Genomic DNA, 9,949 nt, shown 5'->3' with positions numbered 1-9,949 from the left:
TGTATTTAATCTACATGTTTTGCTTTTTATATCCAACCCCACTCTCAGAAATGAGCAAATCAAATGTTTTGGACCTGTGTTCTCTGGAAATGTTCCTCAGCAACTCTCGATGCCAATGAGAAAAATGCAGCCCCCATTAAACAAAAATGTTTTTCTATCTTTATTTATTGATAAAAGTATTATTTATTGATAAAATTTTCTCAAAACGTTAGACAGCCCATGAGGAAAAACAAATCAAATTCAAGAGCTGGCAAAAATATTAATTCCCTGAAAAGTGAGGAACCAAATACTGTAATACTTTCAAAATATTTCAATTGTGCTTAAAAAAGGGAGAAAGAAATTAATAGGACTAATCAGAATTTTAGCGAGGAATTAGCATTTGTGCAGCTGTAAAAGTTTTTCCATAATAGCTAGAGAAAGCTTGAAGCTTGATTCCTATGTCAATACATTCAAACAGAATGCTTCAATTTCCACATACAATGAAATCTTCTCTCAGGGACTAATTGCAGGGAGTGGGTGTCCATTATTTCTGATTGTCTATTAAATTGGAAAGAATGTCATTTGCAGTAACGTTATTATGTAAGCGATCCAAATTATATTACTTGCACCAATCTTGTCATTTGGGTAATGACATCATTATACAAATGACATAAAACAATGTAAATACAATGGTAACCAAAATCTGTTCCATACAATTCCCCTAAATTGAAGGGTAGCATCAAAATCAACTGTAGCCTCCGGAATAAATCTCTTCCATTATTTTTTTGCCAAATATACATTATCAAGTAACTGGACTGGAGACTAAAACATATAAGGAACGGTTGCTGGAATTGGTTATGTCTAGTTTAATGAAGAGAAGGACAAGGGGTGACGTGATACCAGTGTTCCAATATCTCAGGGGCTGCCACAAAGAAGAGGGAATCAAGCTATTCTCCAAAGTGCCTGAAGGCAGGACAAGAAGCAACAGATGGAAACTCATCAAAGAGAGAAGCAATCTAGAACTGAGGAGAAATTTCCTGACAGTTAGAACAATTAACCAGTGGAACAACCTGCCTCCAGAAGTTGTGAATGCTCCAACACTCTACGTTTTTAAAAAGAGATTGGACAACCATTTGTCTGAAATGGTACAGGGTTTCCTGTCTGAACAGAGGGTTGGACTAGATGACCTCCAAGGTCCCTTCCATCATCATGATCATGATCATGATCATCATCATCATCATTAATTTGAGAGAGAAATTCTCTGCATTAAACTCTTAAGGGAGATGTTCAGTCTTAGCAATATCAAATAAAAGACATTGTAGAGATATTCTTTATTTCTTTATGCAACTGTGGGGGTTTTTTTCTACTTAAAAACCATGAAGAAATGTTGGGAAAACATGTTAGAATTACATAGGAAAGACAGGATCCCAATAAATTCTATGAATGAGATGGGAAAAAATCATAATAAAAGGTTGTCCAGAGCGAGCCCACAGACAATTGGCTGATCTTTTGAAAGAAGGTATAGAAACTGAAGTGTAAAAATTTCCTGTTCATTCTCAAGTTATACAGGCAGTCCTTGATTTAGGACACAATTGGGACCAGAATATCCATTGCTAAGTAAAGTGGTTGTTAAATGAGTCATGTCCTATTTTGCAAACTTTCTTGCTATGATTATTAAGCAAATCACTGCAGTTGTTAAGTGAATTTGTGCAGTCACTAAGCAAACCTAGGTTCCTCTTTGACTACTTGTTGGAAACCAGTTGGGAAGGCTACAAATATGGTGATCATGACCTTTGGATGCCCCAACTGTCAAAAATACATGCTGATTGTCAAGCATTTTGATCACATGACTACAGGAATGCTGCAACAGTTGTGAGAGAAGCAGTTGTCATTTTTTCAGCACTGTTGTAACTTTGAACAGTCGCTAAATGAAAAGACTACCTGTATAAGATTAAAATACAGAAATATGTTTACCTCCTCATGTGCATTTTCAATAAATGATCCATCCTATAAGGAGATCATAAATTGCCTTTTTAGAATTGTATAAGATTGTGAAGAACTTCTTAAAAATAAGGCTCCATGTTTTTTTTTATGAGTTCAGTTGTAGAGAAGTATATATTTATGTTCATTGAATGCTTTCAGCAAGGGCACTTCCAGATCTCTCTCACTGCTTTTAGGATGATACATCTATATTTATCCATGGATTCAGAATATTTTAAGCCCAAATTGTGTAAATTATCAACATCTCATTTTTAAAAACTCTGTATAAAATATAACGCCTAAATTAACAATACTATATATGTGTGAATCCTGGATATATCTGCTAAAATGTTACTAAATTGAAAAGAACATGCTTTGAGTTACAAGTTCAAAAACTTTAAATATTGCTATCTGGTTTTGTCTAACTATAAAAAAACTTATATCACATGGTTGGCAATTACTACCAATTTGTAAGAGATCATTCCATCAAAACTAATGAAAATAAAATCCTTACCTGTGGATGATTGTTTCTATCATCCGAAAAAGTTCTATCCTGTAAAAGGTCAATATAAATTACTTCACTACAAATAAGGAAATCTCAAAGAAAAGAAACATAATTCCTGTACCATAGGGAGTGGACACCTTCCACTAGAAAAATGAGTATATAATATACATTTATATATGAGTTAGATCTTTTCCCTTTCTTTGACCTGATGGGAAGTGTTTTGATGCCCAGATAATACCAAAATATCAGAATTGTAGGGAAGAGGGAACAACCAATCTCTTTTGGTTCATTCAAAATCCCTTTTTTTGGTTTCCTGGCATGTCTGCTCTATTTCAATCTTTTTGCAACTAGAAAGTGTGATTGTTGTTGCTTTTATTAAATCTTTACTTTCTCTCCCACATTTCCTTGTCCAAGGGAAAGAAGGAACAGCTAAATATGATTAGCAGGTGGACCTGGCAAACAACAACTGTTTGAGCTTCTTCTGTTTCACTGCCACTCCATACTTCCTTGCTTCCCAAGGCCTTTTATACATTCAAAAGAATTGTGCACAGTCAGCTGTTTGTGTTAAGAAGTTTCAGCCACAGGTAAATAGGTACCACCTTAAGATGGGCAAAGGAAGGGTCTCATATGGAATAAATACTGTTTCAGTTTCCCATCCCACAGTTCAGAAGATCTTCGCCACTCATCCTCTCATCCTCTCTAACCATTGTATAAACATGCCCCATATTTTTTATTCTTCTACATCCTTACAACCTTCTCTTCATGTTAACTCGGGCCTACAACAGAGACAGCTAAACATCACCTTTTGGCTGCACCAGTTTTAAAGTAAAATTTATCTCTTCTTCCAAAATAATTTTGGCCATGGACGCAATCTACCCTCAATCTGATTCATTGAGGGTGTAAACTGCTCCTTTTAGCCACTCTAGGCTATTCTGTTTGTTGGGAACCACTCTATTGCCATTTTGGCCAGACTGCAGGAAAGACCGATGACTGGCAGAAGCAAAGGCTCAAATAGTGACCAGTGCTTTTTGAAGGGCTTCTCGGATCTAATGCGGGCTAACATGGATTGAATGTTCTTTTGAAAGAGTGCTAACTTGCTTTCAAATATTGGTTTAGTGCTCTTTTGGAAGGCCTCTGTTTAAAGATCTTAACTCTACCTTCTGCTCCATAGAAGATAGATTTAAGCTAGGAGACAGAGCTAGGTTTTTCCAATTGTTTTTTGCTGGTTTGTCAACACAAAGGCACAATATAGTTTTCCACACCTTTTCCAACAAGGGATTTCACATGACCATACTTTCCACTGTTTACTTTGGTTGGACAGCACCATTTCTCTTTCCCTACTATATTCCTCTTCAAAGGCCATTCACAGGCTACTCCTAAGTGCTTCTGTCTACCAGGAGTTGCTGTCTTGCTGCCTGCTTCCATTTCCTTGCATCACTAAGCAAGATCAGAGCTCGCTGCCAGAGCTTCACCATAATCCGGAAATAAGTCTCCCGAGAGCTCAAACCTGCACTCTGGAGTTAGTAACAAATAATCAAGGACAAGCGTGAATAGATAAATTGCTTTTATTGAAGACACCAGAGTAGCTTTAACAACAAAGATCAATTACAGCAGGGTCTAAAAATCAAATTATAGCTGTAACAAAGTCAGTGCTTCAATATCATGTCTCTTTCCCCCCCACACCTGTGTAGTAATGGACTTCTTGCCATTCATTTCTCAGCCTTAGATGTATAAATTAAAACACCTGCACTTTGCTTCTGGCTCTGCCAACTTCAACCTTCACATCATTTCCCTTTTCCACACATTTTCCGTTTTCCCTTTTCTCTATTCCCTGGGATCTGCAGTTGTCAGCTATTTCTCTCTTCCTCTCATGTTGGATCGGCTCATTTTCCTCCCTCTATTTCCATCTATTTATCATGTGGAGCAGACTAAATGTCTCCACCTTAAGGGGCGTTTATTATTTATTTATTTAATTTATATGCCCTTCCTTCCTCTTGCTTGGGGAACGTTCTGGCAAATTAGTTCTCAATATGTTTGTCATCGTTTCTCCAACATCCAGAATTGTCCCCTGCTAAATCTTTGGGGTGGGTATTTTTGGTCTCCCTCTTGTTACTGATAGAACTGCTTCCTTCCTTCTCCCAGGTCAGTTTCCTTTACAGAGAAGGAATAGAGCTGAAGTGCACAAGGAGCCAAGGGGGCAGTTTTGACCCAGGAAGGAATGGGAAAAGGCCAGGTACATTTTTTAGTGTAGATGGAAGCTGCACGCAAAAAGTAATGGGAACAATCTATGTTAAGTGCTGCAAACAGTCCAATAAACTTGGCACACAGCTTCTTAAGACAGTTGCATTGAAGACTAGAACCTAGTAGAAAGCCAGATGTATCCTACAGTAATAGGATGGTCTTCCTTTTGGTGATGGGTAGCAGGGCACACAGGAAGTTGATCCTTGAAGAGTCACAGCGTATCTTGCAGTTTATGGTAAAGATGGAATAAGTGGGAGTCAGGAAGTATCAAGCAGCAGATGCAAGCAGTATCATAAACAGCCTGAAATTGAGACATTTGAGTAGAGGCATAAATTAACGCAACCACAGCTAAACCTCAGGCCAGGTTTTGAGTTGGTCATTTATGTATCACAGAAAGTGTTGTTCAGTGTGACATTTGTCCTTTCCATTCCTCTGTCAGATTGTGGATGATGAACAGAAGACAGGTGGAACATTACATTCATTTGTCGATATAGTGCCGATAAGAATGTTCTGTGAATTGAGCGGCCTCTGTCCAAAATAAAATGATCAGTCAATCTGTGGTTCTAAAAAAAACCCAACAACCCGCAGTTAATAAACAGGCATTTTCAGAAATGTATGGAAGGCCACAAAAGGGAGATGAAAAGAGCCATTTTAGGGAAATGGTGCAGTAGTACTAGAGTGGCATTCAAGCAAACAACATGTGGTAGTGAGTAATAAAGTCCAAACAAACTATGTTTGTTAGTCCTTGTAGTAATGGGAGAGTCCAGAAATTGAGCTGGCTAGGTAGTATGAAGCTTTGTACAGTGATAAAAATGTCAGCTTTCAAGTCTGTTGTAATTTGAAGCCACCAGAAACCAGGGAATAAGAAGTAAAACCCAGTTTGGCAAAAAAAAACTGTTCTTCAGCAGTTGTAAAAGTTTAGAGATGAGAGGAATTGGGTTATGATCCCTAATAGTTAACAGAGCTCAGGGGCTCATAATAATAGACTACAAGGAGGGATTCACCCTTTGTAACAAAACAAAAAAAAGTAGTGTTTGCATGGAAGATAGATGTTTCTGTTTTTAATTTCTTATCCATTAGACAATCAGGAATAAATTTTATTCCTTTAGTATTAAATAAAGGAATAAATTTTATATTATATTTGCGAGGAGGCAGAGACTGTACTTCCCCCTTCCAAAATACACCTGCATACTTGGTAGGTATGAAAGGAAGAAGTTGAGGCGGGATGGGTTTGAGGCACTGTGGAAGATGAGTCTTGCATGCCTGCCTGGAGGTCAAATGTAATGTAGTCTTGATTCCGATAATGTAGGGCTTGTAAGCCTGAAGCCAGTCCATTGCTAAGACAACTGAAAATGTAATGGAGAAGCCAGATAGAGTAACTATGGTGGTTTTTTTATGGTTCTGGGCAGTGCTTTTTTTGTGAAAGAAAAAGGTGCTGGAACTCAGACATGTCATACAACCCGCCTTGCTTACCCTACAAGGTTCCATCCAAAAAAAGGTACCGGAACTCTGTTCTGAGCGTTCTATGAGAAAAAAAGCCCTGGTTCTGGGTCTGAGATCAGCTCAGAGCATGGTCCTCTTGAAAGGGTTGACAGGCTGAGTGAGCAAAGGGTATTTGTGTGTAACTGACAATTTTATGAATTTTGCCTGTGGAGCAAAAATGCAGCAAGACCGGCAGTTATATTGCATAGACAGTCTGGATCAGAAGAATGACAGGAATGACTAGATGATGATCCATAGCCCCACTCATCTGTGCTCTACTTCATTTCTGGATGTCCCTGGTCTTTTGAGGTCCAGTCGTATTCATTTTCCAACAAACCAGATCTAAAAAGTTTAGGAAACTTTTTGTAAAGTACCTCCCTTTCCCATAAGAATAATATTTTGTTGAAGTTTTAGGAGGGAGAGTTGAGAAGGATATTCCCATGTAAAGTAGTCGAATTCTTTACAGTATAAACATAGACTTTTATGGGCATGAACAGTTCTTTTCTCGTGCAGTGTGAACACTGTACAACCCAACTCCAGGGGTTCAAAATCCAAAGTGTCCGATGAGCCGACAGAGAAGAGAAGGATAGAAGAAAAGATAATAGTGGTGACCCATCCATTCTCTGTCACAGTTCCTCAGGCCTTCCATCAATCCCCAAGCATAGTTGGATTAATATAGACAATGTCTTTGTAATCCTCTATTATGCCTGTTAGCACCTCATTCAATTGGTCATTGGCTTCCTTTATTTCTATTGGCATCCTGAGCGGCCAACTGGAAATCGGCAACATATTTTCATATGGAATGGTTTCCTTCTTGGAGAAGAGGGGTCAGCCATTTTGATTCACCTTCCAATTATAAATCCTGAGAGCAATTTGCAAAAGAATCCTTAGGTCTTAAGGAGGTATATAAATCATACTGAACAAGAAAGGCAGAATATTTGCCAAGATTTCTGTTGCTGTGTGTCAGGTTTTTGACTTGTTTTTACAATTGCTGGATGTTGGATAGAGGCATACGAGAGTCCAAAAACCACGATTCTGCTTGTTCAATCTGAGTCAACACATAATTCTGACACTGGAATAAAGTGTCGGCAACCAATTTACCATCAGTAAATCTGCAAGAAGGTTGACAGCCATGGTTTTAATCTTGAAGTCTTAAATGAATTTTCTTCTTCCATGGGACTCGGAATAGGAATAGCTTGTTTTGCTGTTAGAGCTTCACCTTGTGCACAGAAATAAGTCTCTTTCTAGGAACTCAAACCTCCTCTCTGGAGCTAGCAGCAAGGAATTAAGGACAAGGTCAGATAGATAAGTTGCTTTAATTGTAGATTCAAAGAAGGTCAGACAACAAAGAAGATCAGCTACTGCAGGATCTAGGAAGCAAGCCATATTTATATCAAACCATTAATATTAAAGCACTACCTTTTTCGCCCACCCTTATGTGATAACAGACCTTGTGCATTTCGCAGCACTGGGTGTGGAACTCTTCCTAAATAGGTTTTTGATAAGGGACCTATCTGGTCTCAGGTTCCTTTCTTTAAATTTTCCCAGTCTCAGCCCACCCAGACTGGGAGCAGCATAACCCTTCAATATGGCATTTCAAGCACTTGTCTGACCTCATCCAACCATGCCCACATTAGAGGAAAGGTTTCTGATCACTCTCCTAGTAGCAGAAGGCAAGGCTTTGTGGATAGAGGAAAGAACGTGGGAAAAATCTATCAGTCATTTCCTTAGCAATTGCTACTGTTGTTATTAGGGCAGAATAGAGATCATCAATAGATTTTTTTTTTGTTGGTTCAAGAACTGATGAATGGCACTTTAACCTGGCAATCTGATTAGGCTCCTAAGTACCCCAATTCTAGCAACTATGGAATTTCACAACGTGGACTTTAAACAGACTGAAGCTGATATTCTTACCTGGTTTTTGCTGTACGTTTGTTCTGAATTAAAGGGTTCATTCTGAAATAAAGATAGCAGTTAAAGATGTTTTGTTACGTTGTTACAAACTTTGTGAGAAATTGAAATCCAGTGACTAGATTTCAAAATAACAAAAAGACTAGTTGAGGCAGCTTACAATTCCAGAATTCTTGCCAGATCTTACATAAACGTCTTATAATCATGAATGTTTTGGAAAAAAAAGAAGTGTTATACTTGTTTCTTAAATGTGAGTTTAATGCTCTTCACAAAAAAGTGCTGAACTTGTTCCTTTTATTTATTTACCAATTATATCTGGCACCCATTTCACACAAGGAGGCTTTGGATGGTTTACAATAAGAAAATCAACTACGACAAACTAAATACAAAAACCAGTTAAAACAATTAAACATAAGAGAGAAAGGGTTAATTAAAATGTTACATGTAATGCACCCAATGTGTGGGCTCTGCTGCCAGGGGATACCCAGGCCTAGTGGGGGAAAAACAACACTCCACATTTTGAGTGCTTTCTGAAAAGCCATTAGGGTTGGGGCTAACCTCACCTTAAGGCAGAAAAGACCTGACTCTTGGGTCCTGTCAGATGGAACTCCTTAGCAGATGGAACCCCCAACTCGTCTCTCCTGTTGGGTCTCTTTGAAACCCAAGTTTTAAAAAAAACCCAACTCTGAGACTCTCTTGAGATAGTATTAATCCAGCACTTCATGGAAGACCTATGGAATCCAGGAAAGAGAGCCAGTTTCTTCCAGTTGCCGTGTTGGTGGTTCAGTCCCAGTTGGATGCATAACAAGTTTTTCGTTGCTTCTGCTGGCAAGGGCATACTTTTTATGACTTTGGTCTGAGGGGCAGCACAGTGTTACTTTTGCTGATACCACTGTGTCATAGTGATGACTATTAAAAGGTAAAGGTAAAGGTTCCCCCGCACATGTGTGCTAGTTGTTTCCAACTCTAGGGGCCGGTGCTCATCTCCGTTTCAAAGCCGAAGAGCCAGCGCTTGTCCAAGGATGTCTCCGTGGTCATGTGGCCGGCATGACTAGACGCCAAAGGCGCACGGAATGCTGTTACCTTCCCACCGTAGTGGTCCCTATTTTTCTACTTGCATTTTTACGTGCTTTCGAACTGCTAGGTTGGCAGAAGCTGGGACGAGTAACAGGCGCTCACTCTGTTATGCGGCACTTGTAACTCATAACCCGCCAAACTGCTGACCTTCTGATCGACAAGCTCAGCGTCCTAACCCACTGAGCCACTGCGTCCCTTAGTGATGACTATTACCCATGTATAAAATTATTATGCTATTACATATGGACCATTCACCCATATTCAGTGCTTCTTGACTGCCCACCGCCTCCGTCCAAGTGTCGTTGGCCTCTTTTGGGTCTTGCTGGATTCCTTAGACACTCACTATCTTGCAGGATTCGTATAGGATGGAGCTCATTTATTATAATTACCATTTGCTTCCTCCTGCTCTTTCAGTGACAGGTCACATATTTAGTGGAGGTTTTGCGTTGATCAAACCTTTAGGTAAGTTCCCTCCTTCCCACTTCATTCTGTATCACGCTCCCATAACTGCAATCTGTCAGCTGGGCTGTTTTTTGACTCAGGTTTATCTCTTTTTCTGAAGCATATTAGAGTCATGCTTAGAAATAGCTGCAAGGACAATGCTAGCCTTTTACTGCAGTAGAACAAGACTCACTAGAAAGGGCAGTACATTTTAAGTTGGCATATATTTTTTTGCCAGCTGAATAATTGATAGACAACATGAATGTGGCCAGGGCTTCCTGGAAAAGCCTTTTGAACGCCATTTATAGCGCATTCCTAATCTATTTATTATTT

Source organism: Vipera ursinii, assembly GCF_947247035.1.
Source record: "Vipera ursinii genome assembly, chromosome: 3".
Classification (NCBI taxonomy): domain Eukaryota; kingdom Metazoa; phylum Chordata; class Lepidosauria; order Squamata; family Viperidae; genus Vipera; species Vipera ursinii.
This window is presented reverse-complemented; position numbering follows the sequence as displayed.